Here is a 24,691-nt window from a genome sequence, read left to right as displayed (position 1 = left end):
TGTATGGTTATCCACTTTGGTGGCAAGAACAGGAAGGCAGATTACTACCTAAATGAAATCAATTTAGGTAAAGGGGCAGTACAGAGAGATCTGGGTGTTCTTGTACACCAGTCAATGAAGGTAAGCAGCGCTGAAAATGTGTTGCTGGAAAAGCACAGCAGGTCAGGCAGCATCCAAGGAGCAAGAGAGTCGACATTTCGGGCATGAGCCCTTCTTCAGGAATGAGGAAGGTGTGTCCAGCAGGCTAAGATAAAAGGTAGGGAGGAGGGATTTGGGGGACGGGCGTTGGAAATGCGATAGGTGGAAGGAGGTGATAGGCTGGAGTGGGGGTGGGGGCGGAGAGGTCAGGAAGAAGATTGCAGGTTAGGAATGTGTAGCTGAATTCGAGGGTTGGAACTGAGACAAGGTGGGGGGAGGGGAAATGAGGAAACTGGAGAAATCTGAGTTCATCCCTTGTGGTTGGAGGGTTCCTTTTTTCTCAATGAAGGTAAGCATGCAGGTAGAGCAGGTAGTGAAGAAGGCTAATGGCATGCTGGCCTTCATAACAAGAGAGATTGAGTATAGAAGCAAAGAGGTTCTTCTGCAGCTGTACAAGGCCCTGGTGAGACCACACCTGGAGTACTGCGTGCAGTTCTGGTCTCCAAATTTGAGGAAAGACATTCTGGCTATTGAGGGAGTGCAGTGTAGGTTCACGAGGTCAATTCCTGGAATGGCGGGATTACCTTACACTGAAAGACTGGAGCGACTGGGCTTATATACCCTTGAGTTTAGAAGACTGACAGGGGATATGATTGAGACATATAAGATTATGAAAGGATTGGACACTCTGGAGGCAGGAATCATGTTTCCGCCGATGGGTGAGTGCCGAACCAAAGGACACAGCTTAAAAATATGGGGTAGACCATTTAGGACAGAGATGAGGAGAAACTTCTTCACCCATAGAGTGGTGGCTGTGTGGAATGCTCTGCCCCAGAGGGCAGTGGAGGCCCAGTCTCTGGATTCATTTAAGAAAGAGTTGGATAGAGCTCTCAAGGATAGTGGAATCAAGGGTTATGGAGATAAGACAGGAACAGGATACTGATTAAGGATGATCAGCCATGATCATATTGAATGGTGGTGCAGGCTCAAGGGCAGAATGACCTACTCCTGCACCTATTGTCTATTGTCTGTTGTCTACTTTGACTATCAGACCAACAGGTCCATGTTAGACGCCCTATCACTTGCCCATCACTCCTCCCTAGAACATCCTGACACCAAGAACAGCTATGTAAGAATCCTACTCATTGACTACAGTTCAGCCTTCAACACTGTTATCCCCTCGAGACTGATTATTACATTTAGTGATCTCAGACTAAGCCACACTCTCTGCAACTGGATCCTCAGTTTCCTGACCCACAGGCCACAATCAGTGAAGACTGGTGACAAAATTTCATCCTCACTAACACTCAACACTGGAGCCCCCCAGGGGTATATACTCAGCCCCCTACTGTACTCACTGTATACCCACGACTGCGTCACCAAATACCAGTCTAATGCCATTTACAAGTTCGCTGATGGCACCACCATAGGCAGTCGAATCTCAGATGAAACAAACTGCAGATGGGAGGTGGAAGACCTGGGAAAATGGTGCACCGACAACAACCGAGCTCTCAATGCCGGCAAAACCAAGGAACTCATTACTAACTTTCGAGAGGATGTTACTCATGCCCCCCTACACATTAACAGCACAGAGGTGGAACAAGTGGAGGGTGTCAAGCTCCTGGGAGTGGTCATCCACAAAAGCTTTCTTGGACTCTTCATGTGGGTGCACTGGTTACAAAGGCCCGACAACGTCTCTTCTTCCTCAAGCAGCTGAGGAAATTTGACATGACGGTGAATGACCTTGCCAACTTTTATTGATGCACCATCGAGAGCATTCTGTCTGGATGTATCACTACCTGGTATGGCAACTGTCCCATTCGAGATCAGAGACGGGTTCACAGAGTGGTGTACTCGGCCCAGACAATCACAAAGGCCAACCTCCCATCTATAGAATCCATCTTCCAGGCCCGCTGTCAAGGAAAGGCCTCCAGCATTCTCAAAGACCCATCCCACCCTGGCAATGTTTTACAACAACCTCTATCAACGAGGAGAAGGTACTGAAGCCTGAACACAAGCACCAGCTGGTTTCAAAACAGTTTCTACCCTACTGTTGTTAGAGTACTGAATGGACTCACAAATTCTTTACATTTGCCTGTACCTGTGTTTTCATTTTTGCCGCTATTTACCCATTATTTATTTATCTATGCTACTTAGCTCTGTGATCTGCCTATACCTTGGTACACTTGACAATAAATTTAATTCAATTCAACTCATGGAATACAGGGAGAACTCGCCATTTGGATACAGAACTGGCTCAAAGTTAGAAGACAGAGGGTGGTGGTGGAGGGTTGTTTTTCAGACTGGAGGCCTGTGACCAGTGGAGTGCCACATGGATCGGTGCTGGGTCCTCTACTTTCCATCATTTATGCAAATGATTTGGATGTGTGCATACGAGGTACAATTAATAAGTAACTGCTGTGCTCTTCCAGCACCACTAATCCAGAATCTGGTTTCCAGCATCTACAGTCATTGTTTTTACCTACTAATATGAGTGGTAGAGCAAAGTGTGCAGAGGACGGTAAAACTTTGCAGAGGGACATAGATAGTTTAAGTGAGTGGGCAAAGGTCTGGCAGATGGAGTACAATGTTAATAAATGTGAAGTCATCCACCAAGGAGGATTATTACTTGAATAGTAAAAAGTTGCAGCATGCTATTGTGCAGAGGGACCTGGATGTCCTTGTGCCTGTAGATGCAACAGATAATTAGGAAGACAAATGGAATTTTGTCCTTCATTGCTAAAGGGATTGAGTTCAAAAGCAGAGAGGGTATATTGCAGTTGTACAGGGTGCTGGTGAGGCCACACCTGGAGTACTGTGTGCAGGTTTGGTCTCCTTACTTGAGAAAGGATGTACTGCACTGGAGGGGGTGCAGAGGAGGGTCACTCGGTTGATTCTGGAGTTGAGGGGGTTGGTTTATGAGGAGAGATTGAGTAGATTGGGATTGTATTTATTGAAATTTAGAAGAATGAGGGGTGGGGATCTTATAGAAACATATAAAATTATGATGGGAATAGATAAGATAGAAGTAGAGAGGATGTTTCCAATGGTAGGTGAAACTACGACAAGAGTCTTGGTATCCTCAAACTTAGGGGGTGCAGATTTAGGACTGAATTGAGAAGGAGCGTCTGTTGTGAATTTATGGAATTCCTTGCCCAGTGAAGTAGTTAAAGCTTTGTCACTGAATGTTTTTAAAGCTAAGACAGATAATTTTTTGAACAGTCAAGAAATTAAGGGATACCGTGAGAATGAGTGTAAGTGGAGCTGAGGCCACTAAGAGGTCAGCCATGATCTTCTTGAATGTGGAGCAGGCTTGAGGGGCCAGACGGCCTACTCCTGCTCCTAGTTTTTCTGTTCATTGTGGGAACATTATCAGAATTGCTGGAAAAGTTAATTAGTCTGGCAGCATCTGTGAAGAGAGATCAGAGTCGAGTCGAGTGACCCTTCCTCAGAATTCTAGGAAAATGCTGGTTTATATGCAGAAGACAGTCTGGGTGGAGAGGTAAGGAGTAAACAATAGGTGAGTATAGAGCCAAGAGAGAGGAGAACAGTTAGACAGACAAAGGAGTAGATAAAACTCATCCGAAGAGAATGAATAGCTGTTAATTGGTACTTCGAGTGGCTAACAATGGGTTGTGTGTCATAGCAGACTATGTGATAACGAGGCCTGGTATGTGGGGGGTGGGGTAAGGGAATGGGAGAGCCCAAGCTCTAAAGATATTGAACTCTCAGTTGAGGAAGAAGGTGGACATTTCAGAGGCTCCCATGTCGAAATTAACATAATCAGAACAAATGCAATGGAGACAGAGGAACTGGGAAAATGGAATAGAGCTTCGACAGAGCCATTGTGGGAAATGACTTCTAAATCTTTATGTCTGAGTGTTGAGGTTATAATTCAATGGCATAATGCATACAGGATGTGACATTGTGTTGGAAAAGTATAGTTACATTGGCAACAATTTTTTTTTGATCACCTTTATATCCCCAGAAACGTAACAAACTTTTAAGTTCATTTGAATTGATGAAGGAACAATTTGCTTTTGACTGGCATTAAGTGTTCAGAAAAGCACATTGAACTATTCATTGGTTTGCAATTTCGCTCAGTGATCAGTGCTGGGTCACACAAAGACCTAGATGTGTGAAAGGGTAAATGGGTTCATGCATTTCACAACGAGAACAATGCACACTTGTTTTTTTAAATAGTAATGATTTCTGCAGTACATAATTGGTTCCCTCTCTGGGCAACTAAGGGTAACTGTCATATCTGTTTAAGGGGCTTGGAAAAGAGCATATCTATTAGTTACTCTCCTACTGGCATCTTCATTCTCACATCCAGACTGATAGGGGGGGTTGTCGTCGGAAATCAGCTGTTTATTTCATGAGTCATCACAATGTCTGCTCAAGCAAAGACTGGCTTGCATTTTGTAATATAAGAAAAAGGGAAATGTGAGGATAAGAGGAAGTCATTCAATCCATGTGACACAATTGGTCACTCAGTTCCTGATCCAGGAATCAATCCAACATGAATCATTCCACTGTCATGGACAGGGCTTATTGAACATTTCTTTATAATTCTAGTTGGGACACCACAAATTTGTTTGCAATTGTCACTCCCAAAAGATAATGTGTTTTCCATTATCAACAATATGGAGTTCAACAGAATTTTGAATATTTGAAGAAATAAGGAATTTGGGAGTAGACAGGAAAGTGAAGTTACAATAGAAGATCTTGCAAAAGAAGTTACAATAGAAGATCTTAGTGGGCGGCACGGTGGCACAGTGGTTAGCACTGCTGCCTCACAGCGCCAGAGACCCAGGTTCAATTCCTGCCTCAGGCGACTGACTGTGTGGAGTTTGCACATTCTCCCCGTGTCTGCGTGGGTTTCCTCCGGGTGCTCCGGTTTCCTCCCACAGTCCAAAGATGTGCAGGTCAGGTGAATTGGCCATGCTAAATTGCCCGTAGTGTTAGGTAAGGGGTAGATGTAGGGGTATGGGTGGGTTGCGCTTCGGCGGGGTGGTGTGGATTTGTTGGGCCGAAGGGCCTGTTTCCACACTGTAAGTAATCTAATCTAATCTAATCTAATCTAAAAAAAATGTCCATATTACAGAGGAGAAAGTGCTGGATGTCTTGAATGCATAAAAGTGGATAAATCCTCAGGACCTGATCAGATGCACCCTAGAACTTTGTGGGAAGCTAGGGAAGTGATTGCTGGGCCCTTGCTGAGATCATCGATATCATCGATAGTCACAGTTGAGGTGCCGGAAGACTGCAAGTTGGCTAACGGGGTGCCACTATTTAAGAAAAGTGGAAAGCACAAGCCAGGGAACTATAGACCAGTGAACCTGACATTGGTGGTGGGCAAGTTGTTGGAGGGAATCCTGAGGGACAGGATGCATATGTATTTGGAAAGACAAGGACTGATTAGGGATAAAAACAGTAACTGCAGATGCTGAAAAGCAAACACTGGATTAGTGGTGCTGGAAGAGCACAGCAGTTCAGGCAACATCCAATGAGCAGCGATATCGACGTTTCGGGTAAAAGCCCTTCATCAAGAATAAAGGCAGTAAGGCTGAAGCGTGGAGAGATAAACTAGAGTAGGGTGGGGGTGGGGAGACAGTAGCATAGAGTACAATGGGTGAGTGGGGGAGGAGATGAAGGTGATAGGTCAAGGAGGAGAGGGTGGAGTGGATAGGTGGAAAAGGAGATAGGCAGATCAGACAAGTCAAGGAGACAGTGCTGAGCTGGAAGTTTAAAACTAGGATGAGGTGGGGGAAGGGGAAATGAGGAAGCTGTTGAAGTCCACATTGATGCCCTGGGGTTGAAGTGTTCCGAAGCGGAAGATGAGGCGTGCTTCCTCCAGACGTCTGGTGGTGAGGGAACAGCAGTGAAGGAGGCCCAGGACCTCCATGTCCTCGGCAGAGTGGGAGGGGAAGTTGAAATGTTGGGCCACGGGGCGGTTTGGTTGATTGGTGTCCCGGAGATGTTCCCTAAAGTGCTCTGCTAGGAGGCGCCCAGTCTCCCCAATGTAGAGGAGACCACATCGGGAGCAACGGATACAATAAATGTGGATGTGCAGGTAAAACTTTGATGGATGTGGAAGGCTCCTTTAGGGCCTTGGATAGAGGTGAGGGAGGAGGTGTGGGCACAGGTTTTACAGTTCCTGCGGTGGCAGGGGCAAGTGCCAGGATGGGAGGGTGGGTCGAATGGGGGGTGTGGACCTGACCAGGTAGTCACGGAGGGAACGGTCTTTGCGGAAGGCGGAAAGGGGTGGGGAGGGAAATATATCCCTGGTGGTGGGGTCTTTTTGGAGGTGGCGGAAATGTCGGCAGATGATTTGGTTTATGCAAAGGTTTGTAGGGTGGAAGGTGAGCACCAGGAGCGTCCTGTCCTTGTTACGGTTGGAGGGGTGGGGTCTGAGGGGGGATGTGGACGAGATGCGTTGGAGGGCATCTTTAACCACGTGGGAAGGGAAATTGCGGTCTCTAAAGAAGGAGGCCATCTGGTGTGTTCTATGGTGGAACTGGTCCTCCTGGGAGCAGATACGGCGGAGGCGGAGAAATTGGGAATACGGGATGGTATTTTTGCAAGAGATAGGGTGGGAAGAGGTGTAATCCAGGTAGCTGTGGGAGTCGGTGGGTTTGTAAAAAATGTCAGTGTCAAGTCGGTCGTCACTAATGGAGGTGGAGAGGTCCAGGAAGGGGAGCAAGGTGTCAGAGATGGTCCAGGTAAATTTAAGGTCAGGGTGGAATGTGTTGGTGAAGTTGATGAATTGCTCAACCTCTTCGCGGGAGCACGAGGTGGCGCCAATGCAGTCATCAATGTAGCGGAGGAAGAGGTGGGGAGTGGTGCCGGTGTAATTACGGAAGATCAACTGTTCTACATAGCCAACAAAGAGACAGGCATAGCTGGGGCCCATACGTGTGCCCATGGCTACGCCTTTGGTCTGGAGGAAGTGGGAGGATTCAAAGGAGAAATTGTTAAGGGTGAGGACCAGTTCGGCCAAACGAATGAGAGTGTCAGTGTAAGGGTACTGTTGGGGATGTCTGGAGAGGCAAAAACGGAGGGCTTGGAGGCCCTGGTCATGGCGGATGGAGGTGTAGAGGGATTGGATATCCATGGTGAAGATGAGGCGTTGGGGGCCGGGGAAACGGAAGTCTTGGAGGAGGTGGAGGGCGTGGGTGGTGTCTTGAACATATGTGGGGAGTTTCTGGACTGGGGGGATAGGATAGTGTCGAGGTAGGTAGAGATGAGTTCAGTGGGGCAGGAGCATGCTGAGACAATGCGTCGGCCAGGGTGGTCAGGCTTGTGGATCTTGGGAAGGAGGTAGAACCGGGCATTGCGGGTTTCCCGGACTATGAGGTTGGAAGCTGTGGGTGGGAGATCTCCTGGGGTGATGAGGTTCTGTATGGTCTGGGAGATGTTGGTTTGGTGATGGGGGGTGGGGTCATGGTCGAGGGGGCAGGGGGCAGTAGGAAGAGGTGTCCTCGAGTTGGCGTTTGGCTTCAGCGGTGTAGAGGACAGTGCGCCAGACTACCACTGCGTCCCCTTTATCTGCTGGCTTAATGGTGAGGTTGGGGTTAGAGCAGAGGGATTGGAGGGCTGCGCGTTGTGAGGGTGAGAGGTTGCAGTGGGGGAGGGGGGTCGACAGGTTGAGGCAGTTAATGTCCCGGCGGCAGTTGGAAATGAAGAGGTCGAGGGCAGGTAATAGGCCAGTGCGGGGTGTCCAGGTGGATGCAGTGTGTTGGAGGTGGGCGAAGGGGTCCTCGGAAGGTGGGCGGGAGTCCTGATTGTGAAAGTAAGCTCGGAGGCGGAGGCGACGGAAAAATTGTTCGATGTCACGGCGTGTATTAAATTCATTGATGCGTGGACGGAGGGGGATGAAGGTGAGTCCTTTGCTGAGGACTGGTCGTTTGCCCTCAGTGAGTGGGAGGTCTGGAGGGATGGTGAAAACTCGGCAGGGCCGAGAGCTGGGATCTGGTGTGGGTGTGGAGCTGGGAGTGGGGTCGGAGCCAGTACCTGGAGTGGGTGTGATGGTGGGAGGAATGGGAGTGGAGGCATGAGCAGGGGTAATGTTGCCCTCGGGGTTCTTGGCGGTGGGGATAGTGACAGTGGGGTCTGTGGGGGGCGTGTCAGCAGAATGCATGTGAGTGGCGCTGGTGGGGGCGAAAGTGGTGATGATCATGGCAGGAGGGGTGGCGGGAGTCACTGAGCGTGTGGCATCAACGATGATGTGAGGGCCGGAAGTGGCTGTGGGAGTGGCCATGATGTGGGCGGAAGTGACATCATCACTCTGCATGGGGGTGGTAGCTGTGTCAGCTGCATGGCTAATGGCGTTTCCGAGGCCAGGGGAATCTTCTGGAATGTTTGAGGAGCGCTGGTTATGGAGGTGAGCGGATAAAAGTTTGTTGTACTTACAGTTTTTGATGTTTGAGATGGAATTGAAATACTGTTTGTTGAGAGTATGAATTCTCCTGAGGATGTTGTACAGAGTGGGTCCTTTGCAATTCTGAGAGAGTATGGCCCTCAGCTGGGGCAGGGCTGACTGTAGAGAGGTTAGGTGCCGGCGCATTGCTGCAATGAGTGGAGCGGAGGATCTTGAAGGAGAACTTTTGCTGGTGTTTTTGAATCTGTACTCTGTACTGTTTGTCCTGTTCGGGTCCGAACTCTGCTTATCTCTCCACGCTTCAGGCTCACTGCCTTTATTCCTGATGAAGGGCTTTTGCCCGAAACATCGATTTCGCTGCTCGTTGGATGCTGCCTGAACTGCTGATTAGGGATAGTCAACATGGATTTGTGCATGAGAAATCATGTCTCATGATTGAATTTTTTGAAGAAGTAACAACAGAATCGATGAGGGCAGAGTGGTAGGCGTGATCTATATGGACTTCAGTAAGGCATTTGAGAACGTTCCCCATGGGAGACTGGTTAGCAAGGTTGGATGTTCTTCTATCTACCACAGGAATTTACCACTGCTATACTAACTGCTGTGTCATTCAAAGCACCACAAGCAAAGGTTGAGGAAGCTGTTAATGTGCTGTACTCCACCACTAACACCCTGGAGACAGAACATCCCAAGGCCCTGTTTATTGTCACTGGTGACTTCAATTAAGCCAATCTCAGGAAGGTGTTGCCCAAGTACCACCAGAACACTACCTGCCCCATCAGGGGCCCGAACATTTTAGACCACTGCTACACCACTATGAAAGATGCCGACCACTCCATCCCCACCCTCATTTTGGGAACTCCGACCATAATGCCATGTTTCTTCTCCCGGCTTACATGCAAAGGCTCAAGCAGGATTCCCCCCTCACGGATACAGGTCCAATGCTGGTCGGAGGAGGCAGAGGATCAACTCCGGTGCTGTCTGGAATCGGCTGATTGGGGCCATGTTCATACAGTCCGCAGGTACCTTGGACGGGTACGCCATCACCATCAAAGAATTTATCAGCAAGTGTTTGAAGGACCGCATACCGAGGACATCAATCCGGGTGTTCCCCAACAGGAAACCCTGGATGAATCTGGACATACAGTACCACCTAAGAATCAGGTGTGAGCCTTCAGATCAGGAGACCCACTCAAATATAAGGAATCCAAGTATGGCCTTGACAGAGTCATTAAAGACAGCCAAGGACCAATGCAGATCTAAACTAGAGACCCAGACAGACACCCGGTGACTATGGCAAGGAGTGAATGACATCACAGGATCTAAAAAAAGACAGTGCAAGATAGCCAATGATGACATATCCCTCCCAGATCGTCTCAACTCCTTCTATGCTCGCTTTGAGCAGAATTTCGGCGGAGAGGTAACACCTATTCCGACAAGTTGGGCCCTCTACTTTTTGTCATTTACATAAATGATTTGGATGCGAGCATAAGAGGTACAGTTAGTAAGTTTGCAGACGACACCAAAATTGGAGGTGTAGTGGACAGCGAAGAGGGTTGCCTCAGATTACAACAAAATCTGGACCAGATGGGCCAATGGGCTGAGAAGTGGCAGATGGAGTTTAATTCAGATAAATGCGAGGTGTTGCATTTTGGGAAAGCAAATCTTAGCAGGACTTATACACTTAATGGTAAGGTCCGAAGGAGTGCTGCTGAACAAAGAGACCTTGGAGTACAGGTTCATAGCTCCTTGAAAGTGGAGTTGCAGAAGCATAGGATAGTGAAGAAGGCTTTTGGTATGCTTTCCTTTATTGGTCAGAGTATTGAGTACAGGAGTTGGGAGGTCATGTTACGGCTGTGCAGGACATTGGTTAGGCCACTTTTGGAATATTGCATGCAATTCTGGTCTCCTTCCTACCGGAAAGATATTGTGAAACTTGAAAAGGTTCAGAAAAGATTTACAAGGATGTTGCCAGGGTTGGAGGATTTGAGCTATGGGGAGAGTTTGAATAAGCTGGGGCTATTTTCCCTGGAGCACCAGAGGCTGAAGGGTGACCGTACAGAGGTTTATAAAATTATGAGGGGCATGGATAGGATAAATAGACAAGGTCTTTTCCCTGGGCGGGGGAATCCAGAACAGTGGGCGGCACGGTGACACAGTGGTTAGCACTGCTGCCTCACAGCGCCGGAGACCCGGGTTCAATTCCCGCCTCAGGCGACTTACTGTGTGGAGTTTGCACGTTCTCCCCGTGTCTGCGTGGGTTTCCTCCGGGTGCTCCGGTTTCCTCCCACAGTCCAAAGATGTGCAGGTCAGGTGAATTGGCCATGCTAAATTGCCCGTAGTGTTAGGTAAGGGGTAGATGTAGATGTAGATGTAGGGGTATGGGTAGGTTACGCTTCGGCGGGGCGGTGTGGACTTGTTGGGCCGAAGGGCCTGTTTCCACACTGTAAGTAATCTAATCTAATCTAAAAAAGCATAGGTTTAGAGTATAAAAAAGACCTAAGGGGCAACTTTTACATGCAGAGGGTGCTGCATGTGTGGAATGAGCTGCCAGAGGAAGTGGTGGAGGCTGGTACAACTGCAACATTTAAAAGGCATCTGGATGGGCATATGAATAGGCAGGATTTGGAGGGATATGGGCCAGGTGCTGGCAGGTGGGACTAGATTGGGTTGGGATATCTGGTCGGCATGGACGGGTAGGACTGAAGGGTCTGTTTCCATGCTGTACATCTCTATGACTCTATCTCACTGAATTGGTTCAAGAAGGCAATTGGTTAAGGGACCATCTGAAGGTCCTATGTTTTAATGAATATTGCATTTAGGGTATTGAAATTTGGAACTCTGTTTCTTAATAACAGTTGATGCATGCTCACCTGTTAATTTAAAACCTGAGATTGAACGATTGTTGGTGGCCAAGTTGTATAAGGAGTACAGAGGAACCTCGATTATCCAAAGGACATGAGTGGGGAGCATTTTGTTTGATTAATTGAATTCCGGCTAATCAAATGCCAGATAACATAGTTTAACCAAGCATCGGAATCTTGCAATGTTGCCGGATTATCTGCTACTCGGATAATTGAGGTTCCTCTGTATATGGCAATGGTGTGTATTTGCGGTATAGACCACAGGACAGCCAAGATCTCACTGAATTTCTCCTTCAACAGCACCTTCTACCATCTAGAAGGTCAAGAACAGCTGGTCGATGGGGATACCAACACTTGCAAGTTCCCTTCCAAGGTACATGCCATCCTGATATTTTTTAATTCATGTGTGGGATGTGAGGATTGCTGGCTGAGTCAGCATTTATTGCCTGTCACTAGTTGCCCTTGAGGACGTGATAGTGAGCTGCCCATTTGAACTGCTACAGTCCATGTGCTATACATTGGCCCACGATTCCCTTCGGGAGAGAATTCCACGATTTTGACCTAGCGACAGTAAAGGAATGATGATATATTTTCAAGTCAGGATGTTGAGTGACTTGGAAGAGAACTTGCAGGTGATGGTGTTCCTATGTGATAGAAGTGGTCATAGGCTTGGAAAGTTCTGCCCAAGGATCTTTGGTGCGTCTTACACACTGCTGTTACTGAGTGTCGGTGGTAGAGGGAGTGTATGTTGTGGCTGTGGTGCCAATCAAGTTGGCTGCTTTGTCCTGGATAGTGTCAAGCTTCTTGAGCACTAAATCAGGCAAGTGGTAGTATCACATGACACACTTGACTTGTGCCTTGTAGATGGGGAGTCAGGAGGTGGTTTCTTGCCACTGTATCCTAGCCTCTGGCCTGCTCTTGTAGCTACAATGTTTATGTGACGAGTCCTGGTGGGCAATTTTCCACATTGTCGGGTAGATGCTAGTGTTGTAACTTAGAACAGTACCGCTCTTCCTTCATGTTGAGTTTCTAATGGCAGTGTATATATACTGACATCACATGGAATGCAGCGCTTCCAGAAGCTCACCACCAGCTTATTAAGGGCAATTAGGGATGGACAAAAAAATACATCAGGGTAATAGAACAGAATGCAGAATATAGTGTTACGACAACAGATAAGATGCAGAGAAAGAACAACTCTAAGATCTGAGAGGTCTATTCATTAGCCTGATACTATCAGGGAAGAAGCTGTTTTTGAATATCTTGGTACATGTTTTCAGACGCTTGTACCTTCTGTCCAATGGAAGAGGGTGGAAGAGAGTACAACCGGGGTGGCTGTTTCCCTGAGGCAGTAGGAAGTGTAGACAGAGTCAATGGAAGAAAAGCTGGTTTTCCATTTGGACTTGGCTACATTCATAACTTTTTGTAATTTCTTGTGGTCTTGGACACAGCGGTTGCCATACCAAGCTGTGATGTAGCTGGATAGGATGCTTTCTATGGTGCATGTATAGAAATTGGTAAGAGTCATTGTGGACATGGTGAATTTCTTTAGCCTCCTGAGGAAGTAGAGACATTGGAGTGCTTTCCTGACTGAAGCATTGATGCGGATGGACCAGGCCATGAGGTGATATGAGGTCAAACACATTTCCCCCTTTTTTCTTCACTCATCCCCTGCTGACTGAACAGTCAAGATCCTTAGGACTCAGCCTGGTCTGTGAATACAGGAAGCATTCTTGGTTCATTCTCCATCCAGAGTACCTACTAATACCCATACCATCCTCAGTGCTTCTCCCAAGCAATTTGATTCTAAGCTGTATGTAACACAGCCATTCCAAGATTCTATTTGTGGTGATTTCTGTTGGCACACTAATCACTTTATTGATTTCTGATTGCCTTTAGGACCTTTCACAATAATTAATATTCAACCAGCAACCAGTCACTGAAGGTAAAAATCCACTTTGTTACCTCTCACCCTCTTCTCTTTTATTCAGCCCCTATCCTTTTGTGTTGTTATGTTATCCTATGCTCTTCTGTTGCCTTTGCTATTGGATAGTGATTTGGGTTTGTGAAATGATACACCCACAACAAAGATATGGGTTATGTTTCTTTGCCAATGTTAATAATACTGCTGCCCACATTAAGAAAAACCTTTCCTTTCTCTAGCTATCTCACAACCTGTGGGCCTGGAATCACCTTAGGCCAGGTCAGGTAAGGATGACAGATTTCCTTCCCTAAAGGACATTAGTGAACTAGTTGGGTTTTCCAATAATCATAAACAATTTCATGGTCATTATTAGACTCTTAAATCCAGATTATTGTATAAAAATATCATATCTACCATGGCAGGATTTGAACCCAGGTCCCCAGAAAGTTAGTTGAGTATTCCAGATCCACTCTCTCCAGATTAAAACTCTGAAGTTAAAACCACTAAGCCATTGCCTCCTCAAAAAGATTGCTTGCTCTTGTATTCAAGCACTCTTACAATGAAAACCAACACACCATTTGCCTTCCTACTTGTATGCTGCACCTGCAGATTTGCTTTTGATGGCCAATGCATAATGGCAACGAGGTCTACTTGTGCATCAACACTTCCCCATCTATCACTATTTATATATTGCCACCTATTTGCTCACTCACTCAATTTGGTTAAATTACCCTGAATCGCCTTCACGTCTCGTCACCATCCATAGTCTCACTTGTTTGTATATTGTCAGCAAACTTGGAAAGATTACACCCAATTCCATCAACCAAATTATTGATCTTTGATTTGAATACCTGAGCTCAAGAACTCATCCCAGAAGTATCCCACATTTTCCACTTGCAATTTTTAAAACATTTGTTTACAGGGGATGTGGGCATCATTGACTAGAGCAGAATTTATTGGCCATCCCGGGCAGTTAAATGTCCACTACACTTCTGTGGATCTGGAGTTAGATGTAAGCCAGACCAAGTAAGGATGGCAGATTGTTTTTTCTGAAGGGCATTAGTAAACTAGATGGGATTTTGCAACAATTACATGTCACCATTGGCTAACTTTTTATTGAATTCAAATGTTACCATCTGCCATGGTGGGATTTGAACGTATGTTCCCAGAGCATTTAACCTGGGAGTCTATGAAATTACCACCATGTCACCAACTTCTCAAAGTGACCCATTTATTCCTACTCTGTTTCCTGTCTGCTAATCAATTCTCAATTCATTCTAGTATATTATCTCCAATTTGACCTGCTTTGATTTTGCAATAACCTCTTATGTGAAACTTAATCCAAACCTTACTTAAAATCCAAATATATCACATCCACTGGTTTCCTTTATATATTCTACTAGTAACATCCTCAAACACTCTTGTAAGTTTGTTTAACATGACTTTCCTGTCATAAATGCATCCTGTAATGGCGTTGGTATTTTTTAAGTGTCCTATTATCACATTATTTTTCATGAGCATCTGAAGGGCAGATAAAGCTTTGGCATATTATAGTACATGAGAGGCAGCGCCTCTAACAGTGTACCACTGCCTCAGTTTTGGCACTGTCAGACTCGATTATGGACCTCAAGTCTTTGGAATGGGACTTGAACCTACAACCCTTATTACATCAGAGGTACCCTCTGAGCAACAGCAGGAATCCCAGATTTGCCAGATTTCAGTGTGGAGACACAGAGTTCAGAACGTAATCTTCCGGAAGGGGTGGAAGCTGGCGACGATAAAAAGTGAAAGGTTTTGGAAATTCCTTCTCCGCTCCAACGATTCATTTTCAAAGTAGGAGAAAAATGACACTTTGGCCGAGATTAAAATTCCTTTGAACAATCTTCCATGAAGAACAGGGTTACACGTTCATTGTTAATGTGAACAAACGTATCCCTTGAACTCACTATTGTTTCCAGACATTCCTAGCAGCTAAAAGAAACAGGAATAATTTAAATTCACTGGATTCTTCTATTACATACAAACATTCGGCAGACATATTCAGTGCTACTAATATTGTTTAAGAGTTGCACATTGATCCTTTTCTCTGTTTCATTTGTAATTCAGGAACAGCCTGCAGTAGCTTCATACTATACAGCGGAAAAGACCTCAGGTTTGAGTGTCTTATAATAGGGCAACTGTGTGTTTCTTCACTTTAAAGAAGACAATAACGTCCTGTCCTGTTTTGTTAACGTGAAACAATCTCAACTGATGGAAGGGCCAACAATAGCAGCTTATAACACAGCGCAAGTGACAGTGTGATCGGGAAGGATGCCAAAGTCATTCCGAGTGTGTCGGCAGCAATTAGTAGAAACCTGGCGACATTCCTTTTAAGGAGCTTCACTAATGAATTAGACTTACTACAAACTGAGAGGCTTCTTCTGTGTCCTAAAGCAGCTTGGGCGAAACAACTGATCACGTTTTTGGGACAATCTAGAACGAGGGGGTCATAGTTTTAGAATTAAGGTGGTAGCAGATATAAATAGGGCTGAGGAGAAATTATTTTACTGAGTGGGTCCTGAATCTGTGGAATCACTACCCCCAAAGTGCAGTGAATGCTGGGACACTGAGTAAATTTAAGGAGATGGTTGACAGAGTTTTCATTAGTGAAGTGTTATGGGGGGTGGGTGGGAAAAGTGGAATTGAGGCCAAGCTGAGATCAACCACGATCATTTCAAATGGTGGAGCAGGTTTCAGGGGCTGGATTGTTTACACCTGCTCGTAGTTCTTCGATTTTTTTTCAAAAGGTTCGGTAGATCTTCCTGAGTGTTATTGCTGTCAGGACCTTATAGAGGGGCATGGATAGAGTAAGCAGACAAAGTCTTTTCGCTGGGTTGGTGGAGTCCACATAGATTTAGGGTGAGAGGGAATAGATTTAAAGGAGACCTAAGGGGCAACTTCTTCCCACAGAAGGTGGTGCGTGCATGGAATGAGCTGCCAGAGAAAGTGGTGGAGGTTGGTACAATTACAACATTTAAAAGGCATCTGGCTGGTTACACGAATAGGAAGGGTTTAAAGGGAAATGGGCCAGGTGCTGGCAAATGGTTCTAGATTAATTTAAGATGTCTGGTCAGCATGGACGAGTTGGACCGAAGGGTCTGTTTCCATGCATGTACATCTCTATGACGCTATGACAATTGCACTGCCTCTTACTGAGTCAGGTATTTCGGGACTCAATATGTCTGACATGCATCTTTTTATGACAGCCAGGTCTCTCTGACTGAACCAGATTAACAGTCCCAACCAGGGAACTCATATTCCAGCTGGCTGAATTGTTAGAATCATTATACCCCTAATCAACCTGTTCAGAGATGTGACTACATACCCCTGGAGCAGGTGGGGCTTCAACACAGGTCTCTGAGCTCCAAGATAGGGATATTACTACTGCACTACAAGAGTTCGTGTAAAGGAGTCATAATGTGAATGAGTTGGTGTTGCTACCTTAAATGGCATAAAATGCACACCAATGATGGGTTACACAGGGAATATACCTCATGTTTGCCTGTTTCTGATGCTCAAACTCCTAAGTTATGGCATCCTCAGCATAATGATAAAACCTCTGCCTTTGTGGTAGGAACTGAGTGTAAAATCTAGTTTGCCAACACAGAGCTGTAGGAATATTTTACAACTGGAGATTTTATATTTCATGTGAGAATTAAAGTAGATTCTCATTCTGATCTCACATGTCATCTAAAAGAACCCACAGTGGACAGTGAAATTCTTCAGGTACCTTTACCAATATCTATTGTGCAAACAATAGCACAGAAAGCAAATGATCTGTTAGAAATCTAAATATTTGAGAACATTTCTGAAAAATAACGGATGCCACAAGTGGATATATCAAGAGTCATTTTGTAATTTTGTCCTGCCTCTTGAGAGATGGTATTGAATCTCCTACATATTTCTGGCTTCTTCTGTTTTCATTTCAGCAGTTAATTTTCCATACAATCCCTACAGTGTGGAAACAGGTCCTTCGGCCCAACAAGTCCACACCAACCCTTCAAAGAATATTCCACCCAAATCCATTGCCCATCACTGTACATTTACCCCTGACTATTGCACCTAATATACACATCTCTATGGGCAATTTAGCATGACTAGTTCACCAAACCTGCACATCTTTTGGATTGTGGGAGGAAACCGGAGCACCCAGAGGAAACCCACGCAGACATGGAGAGAATGTGCAAACTCCACACCTGAGGCCAGAATCGAACCCAGGTCCCTGGCACTCTGAGGCAGCAGTGCCAACCACCGAGCTACCATGCCACTCAATTTGTTTCCTGACCTTTAGGCTGCAGAGAAAAGGATTTCAACACTCACTCAGTGGCAACCTCTCCCTGAATCTTCCTACTCTATCACAGGAACCAGCAGTGGTTCTCTTGGTAGCACTCTCACCTTTGAGTCAGAAATGCATGGGCTTCAGTTCAACCCCAGAGTTACGTGCCATGGTTGCCACTTCATTGTAATGCCAGAGGTCCTGTTGCTCGCCTTAGATAGACTGGAGCCCTATTTGCCACTTTTAAATCATCTAATTGATTGTCATTGTAGCTATAACTATAAGAAAAAAGCTACAGAGGCTCCTCATTCCTCGCATCACTACACATTCCCTCATGTCCATGATAATACAACAATGTATCATTGTTCAATGTAAGAGCATTAGATGGTAAAAAGCCTTCAGTATGTTGACATTAACTCTTATTAAGCAGACAAACAAGCTGCATTTGATTTTGGAACCTAACAGGGGCTGCTTGTGTTTTGAATAACAACAAATTTACAGTCAATGAATGATGACTTCACCCAACTTAAATCTGTTGGAAGTATGTGCCAATTAAGTGGATCTGGCTTGTTGTGTTCAACGCTATATTGCTCTATCATGGTGAAGGTGACGTTCCTGCTGTTTAATGTCCTCGCCATCCTCCTAAGAACACTGCTGGCCCCTCTCCCAGCTCTTCAGCCTCCATCACATCCCCTCATTGCCTGTCCAGTTGTATAAAGCACTGCATGCAAAGATTATGCAGCACACTCTGCCTGGAGAGAACAGCAATGACTGTAATGTTCAGTCTTAACATCAGAACATCATCTTGAGTTGACGTATTGTTTGCTCCGTAATGACCCTGATGAAAGAATAGATTGCATTGCATCTACACTTGGACTCATCAGCCATGGTCGCTGAAGGTAGCCCTTGCCTTCCACTCTTGTATAAGACATCAGCCCTTGAAATGAAGTCGGAACCTAAGAATTCTCAAAAATATAAGAATCACGGCAGCTCCCAGGGTACCTGGCACAGACAATTCTAACAATTGGTACCAACGATCACAAAGGATTTTATAGTTTGATGGAATGAAATCATTTACAACTGAAGAAATTTGTTATGTTCTGATATGATGCTGCCAATCTGACGTGTATACAGTCTGACCTGCACCACCCTGTACCTGGATATCTCCAGCTATATTTCCAAAACCTGTTGCCTGGGTTGTAGAACTGCCCACATCACTCAGAATCAAAGTGGTATGATCTGTCACAAACTGCATCAGTGACAGAATAAAGAACATAGAACAGTACAGCACATTACAGGCCCTTCGGCCCTCAATATTGTGTCAAACTTTTATCCTACTCTAAGTTCAAACTAACCTACATACTCGACATTTTATTATCATCCATGAGCCTATCCAAGAGTCACTTATACGTCCCTAATGTATCTGACACTACTACCACTGCCCCCGCAGTGCATTCACACACCTACCACGCTCTGTGTAAAGAACCTACCTCTGACATCTCCCTTCCTCCAATCACTTTGAAATTATACCCCCTCATGATAGTCATTTCCGCTTGGGAAAATGTCTTTGACCATCCACTCTAATTATACCTCTTATCATCTTTTATAACTCTATCAAGTCACCTCTCAATCTTCCTCACTTCAACAAGAAAAGTCCTATCTCCCTCAACCTTTCTTCATAAGGCATGCCCTCCAGTCCAGGCAGCATCCTGGTAAATCTCCTCTGCACCCTCTCTAAAGCTTCCATTTCCTTCCTATAATGAGGTGACCAGAACTGAGCACAATATGCCAAGTGTGATCTAACCAGGGCTCTATGGAGCTGCAGCATAACCTCAAGGCTCTTAAACTCATTCCACCAGTTAATGAAAGCCAACACATCATATGCATCCTGAACAACCCTATCAACTTGGGTGGCAACTTTGGTTTATTTGGGTGTCAAGGGTTGTGTGATCCCATACAGGTCCCCAGTGGATCCCTGGAATCTCCTGATCATATCTGAATTTAGAGCAGCTATGACATTGATGGCCACTGGGGCAGGATCCAGCCCTTCAGGTGGCAGCTCCACCTCCAGCAGTTGGCACAGTTCTGTGTCAGTGTCCCGGGACATCCTCAGAGTGCACCAACACTGGGCTTCACTCCTCTGGAAGAAATGCTGCAAGGACAATCGACTCCCCACAGCACCCAAGACAGGGAGCATTGTATATAAGAACATGTTGTCAAATACGTGCAGTCCAATATGAGAGGGAATCAGCTCTATAGCCTTATGCAGTGTGTGAGATTTTGGATTGTCTTTGCGAATTGTGGACCACAGGGAACTCTTTAAAGGTCACCTGTGAACTCTTTTGCTTCATGGAGGTGACTGTTATCAATTTGTAATGAACAATGGCATGATCAAGAGTTGCTGCAGTCAGGATTTTTTTTTAGGTGTGGTTAGTTTCTGCATGTAGTTCACATACAGATGTCTTTAACCTGCACTGTGTAAGTGCTTGATGAATGCAATTGTTCCGTGAAGGGTCGCACATCATTCAAAGGTAGACCCCATGTGTGGACATTGATAAAAAGCCGTGGCTCAAAAGCACCACTAGTCTGGTTGTGTTCACAGCTATTTTATACTTCCATTGTGACTTGGGTGATGATGATGGACGATAGCACAAGCTTAGCCAGCCAATCAAGGTATCTCCAACACCTTAATGTTCCTTTCTTCCCTGAACTCACTGTTGACCCCATCAGGTTTGAACTGCCATAGGTTCCCATCTAACTCTTCATGTTAGGCCTTCATCTCTCCACTTTACCCACTGAGCCCCACGTCTACATCTTGAATGCCAAATATTGTGATCCCTCCCATCAAAACCAAGGAAATGATGATCATTGAGGATCTCTCTCTTGCCCTCCTATGCTGTATTGTCTCCCACTTTAATATGTTGCCTTCTTCAGAATTATCGTCCCCTCTGCATCCAAGCGTGATGATTGACTTCCCCATTATAGCCATGGCCCATTAATAATAGTGCTTGGCTTTCAGTGAATACACCTCCAGGACTGACTATGACCCACCCTCCTAATTGACATAGAAGGGCAGACCCGACTGTGACCAATGCTCCCTCCAGTTTCATTTTGATATGTGGACTTTGGAAGTCTGAGCTCTCCAGAACTCCCAAAACCCTGAAGTCAATACATTGGTGCAATGATCACATGCTTGAAACCTCAGACCGGCTGCATGGTCGTGTGATAGCACAGCTTTAGAGGGAGCATTCCCAAATGACTTACTGCTAATCTCAGGCTGGTTGCACTGAATTGGCAGGACTGACCGTGACCCATTTCCCAGTATAATGATATAGATTCCTGACCCTGATTACCCCAAGCAGCAGGCTGACTGTGTCCAAGCCCCTAGACTATGATCAGATGGTTCCTTTGGCTGACTGCAGGAGACCCTCACTGATGAAAGCCCCACTTGACTGGGGACTATTCACCTTTCACCAGGAAACATTTATTTGAAGCACATGTAGTATGTTTACCGAGTAATCTGCTGATGTGAGGGTGATGTAGCACACTGCCGCACGCCAATATGCTCAGCCACTTGCTAGAAACTATAACAGGCTGCTTGGCTTTCTATCTGTGCTAAAAGGCAAAGCCAGACTGAAGAACTATGCACATGTAAATTCTAAATAATACAGAAATGCATAAAAAGGCAAGGCAGAGGTTCTGTGAACATTCAAGTAGGCACGAGATGAGTGTTTCTTCAGAGGGTCAGTGTGGACTCATTGGGCTGAATGGTCTGTTTCCATACTGTAGGGATTCTATGGATTCTATAATTCCTCACCCTGCCTTAACCAGCAGTCAGGCACATTCCCAAAGCATTTCACAATGCAAGACTCAGTATGGGAGGACGACAAAACCACACAAACATCCCAAACATACCACACATCTTGCACTGTCACCCTCAATGACAAATATAAATAAACATGTACAGTGAAAATACCTCAAGGGAAAAGATATTACTCTCTAATCACTCCCAGGGCACTAATACCCAGTGCAATAATAACACATAATGCCAACTTGTCACAACAAAATGATAAAAATCTGTTAACGTTGACTTCACATAATAAGGAGCGTACTCAGCTTATGGTGTGTTTCCTGTTGACGTCGTCTAATTTTGCAAGTGCCACACTGGCAGTGGTCTGCAGGCTCACATTTTGTGGGTCCTGAGGAACTAAATACAACTGGGGAGACGGGCAGTGGAGCAAAAGAGCAGAAAAAATGCTTTGGTTTGACTATGTGCCTGGTCAAACACAAAGATAAATGAATTTAACAGAAGAAAGTATAAAGTTTGGTAGAGGCTCAAAAGGAAAGTCAGCAGAACACATACCAAGAAGAAGTTAGTGAATCAAGTTGGGATTACTACATTAACATGATAAGGTATCTTGGTTGTAACCACACTCTTAAAAGTAATGGATGATCTGAATCAAGAATGCTGTTCAATGTTAACAAAATCTCTTGGGGGTAAATCATTGGGAAAGATGTTACTCTAGAATTATTCCAATTTTTGGGATTGCTCATCGGTTGTCCATTTGTCCTGGTATCTGCTCATTGTCAACATGTAAAGGTAAAAAGACCAGCCCAATGAATTCAATCAACTATAAAACATTTGTCATTTCTCCAGCAACTGTACATACCATAGCTGACTGAGGACAGGCATAGATCTCTGAAAGAGGGTGGCCTCTTTAACCTTTTCAGGGAACACCTCTGGGGCACCCGCACCAACCAACCCAACCGCCCCGTGGCTGAACACTTTAACTCCCCCTCCCAATCCGCCAAGGATATGCAGGTCCTTGGTCTCCTCCATTGCCAGATCTTGGTCACACGACGCCTGGAGGAAGAGTGCCTGATCTTCCACCTAAGAACCCTCCAACCACAAGGGATGAATGTAGATTTCTCCAGCTTCCTCATTTCCCCTCCCCCCACCTTATCTCAGTCCCAACCCCCAGGATTCAGCACTGCCCTCTTGACTTGCAATCTTCTTCCCGACCTCTCTGCCCCTACCCCCTCTCCGGCCTATCACCCTCACCCTCACCCTCACCTCCTTCCACCTATTGCATTCCCCACACCCCTCCCCAAATCCCCTCCCGCCTACCTTTTATCTCAGCCCACCTGGCACACCAGCCTCATTCCTGAAGAAGGGTTTATGCCCGAAATGTCGATTCTCCTGCTCCTCAGATGCTGCCTGGCCTGCTGTATTTTTCCAGCATCACATTTTCCAACTCTGGTCTCCAGCATCTGCAGTCCTCACTTTCTCCTGGCCTCTTTAACCTGTTACATGTCCCCATATTCTGCAGCAGCAGGCATGTTCTTGATTTCCTATCCCTGCATGGGTTATGATTTTAATCTTTTATTTTGCGTTTGTTCATGGAATGTGGGCATTGCTAGTAAGACCAGCATTTATTGCCCATCCCTAATTGCCCCAGAAGCCAGTTAAGAATCAACAACATTATTGTGGATCTAGAGTCACATGTAAGCCGGACTTGGTAAAGATGACAGATTTCCTTCCACAAAGGACCAGGTCTTTTTCAATATATCATTTCAGTTGCATCACACTATAAACATTTGCTGTAAATTCTGTGTCTTACGATCTTATACTCTACAGCCACCTGATGAAGGAGTAGCGCTCTGTAAGGTAGTGTTTCCAAATTAAGCCATTGGATTATAACCAAATGTTGTGTGACTTTTAAATTTGTAAAGTTGATCGCTTTTTCTTTACTTTTTGACCTTTATATTCTGTTTTTATTTACTTTTCTGTGTTTTAAGATGGCACCAGAGAGTATGGAGACACCATACTATTCTTTTCACTGTATTTTGTAACAAAATATACGTGACAATAAATAAATCAAATCAAATCAATAGGGAATAGTTCAATTAGAGAACCAGTGGGAGCAGAGACATGCTGAAGGGATGTGGAATACAGCCTAGCACTGCCATGGAAACCTGTTTGGGAATGGGAGCTGTGCTGCTCTTAAGGGCTTGGAACCCAAATTGCGGAAGAGGTGAATTTGAAAAGCTTCTGTTTTCGCGAGTGGTGTGAGCCGTTTCTGGAGACTGTTGCAATGAGTTTGTTGGTTTTGACAGGGGGACTTATTGCATCCTTACAGGACGGCCAGAGGTGTTGGCGATCTGTCTCCACATTAGCTGCAACAGGTACAGAGTTACACAGTCTGTCAATCACTAACACTGCAGTGAGTTAGTGTGGGGGCTGTGCAGATGGCAAAAGCTGTTTGTTTCCGATTGACGTTGAAGTTGGACCCCTCCTATCCTTCCTTGACATTGAAGAGTGACTGTACTGCAGACTAGCCATTCTAGTTTGCAAACCTGTCAAAACTTTCAGTCAAATAAGAGTTTGACCTCATCCTCCAGTGAGTTGGCAAATATCCTTTATCCATGGCCTGATTGTAGGCCACTCATGCCCAGTGACTGCTGCACACCAATCCCAGCTCTATTCTAACCTCGACAGTATGTTCAATACCTCTGGGTGTGCTCATGGCTGCAAATATCAGAACTATTGAGGAAAGGTCTCTTTATCAGTGCTGTGCTGTTCTCCTCTCTCTCTCTCTCTCTCTCTCTCTCGAGGGGATACAAGAGCTGAGCAAGGGATTAAAATCAGACTAGGGAGAAGCAGGATTGGTTGGGATGAAAGGATATGGATTCATCATCACATCAGGAGCAGCTTGCTCTTCATGCCAAAAGGCAGGATGAGAGTGAGCTGACAAGGAGCATATGACAGGATTCCTCTCAATGTTCCCAAGAGCCAATGGATGTCATAGTCATACAGCATGGAAACAGAACCTCAGTCCAACTTGTCCATGCCGACCAGGTTTCCTACACTGAACTAGTCCCATTTGCCTGTGTTGGGCCCATATCCTTCTGAACCTTTCCTATCCATGTACAATGTCAGCCAGCCCAATATTGCAGAGAACCATCTTCTTCATCAAACTCAGGAGCTCAGGGCCAGCTTTACTCTGCTACTTCTATTGTAGAGAAAGGACAGAAAGACAGTCCACACGGCTTGGGTGATTTGCCAG

This window comes from Chiloscyllium punctatum, chromosome 1 (genome assembly GCF_047496795.1).
Source record: "Chiloscyllium punctatum isolate Juve2018m chromosome 1, sChiPun1.3, whole genome shotgun sequence".
Classification (NCBI taxonomy): Eukaryota; Metazoa; Chordata; class Chondrichthyes; order Orectolobiformes; family Hemiscylliidae; genus Chiloscyllium; species Chiloscyllium punctatum.
The sequence above is the reverse complement of the archived record's forward strand: the minus strand, read 5'-3'. Positions refer to the sequence as shown.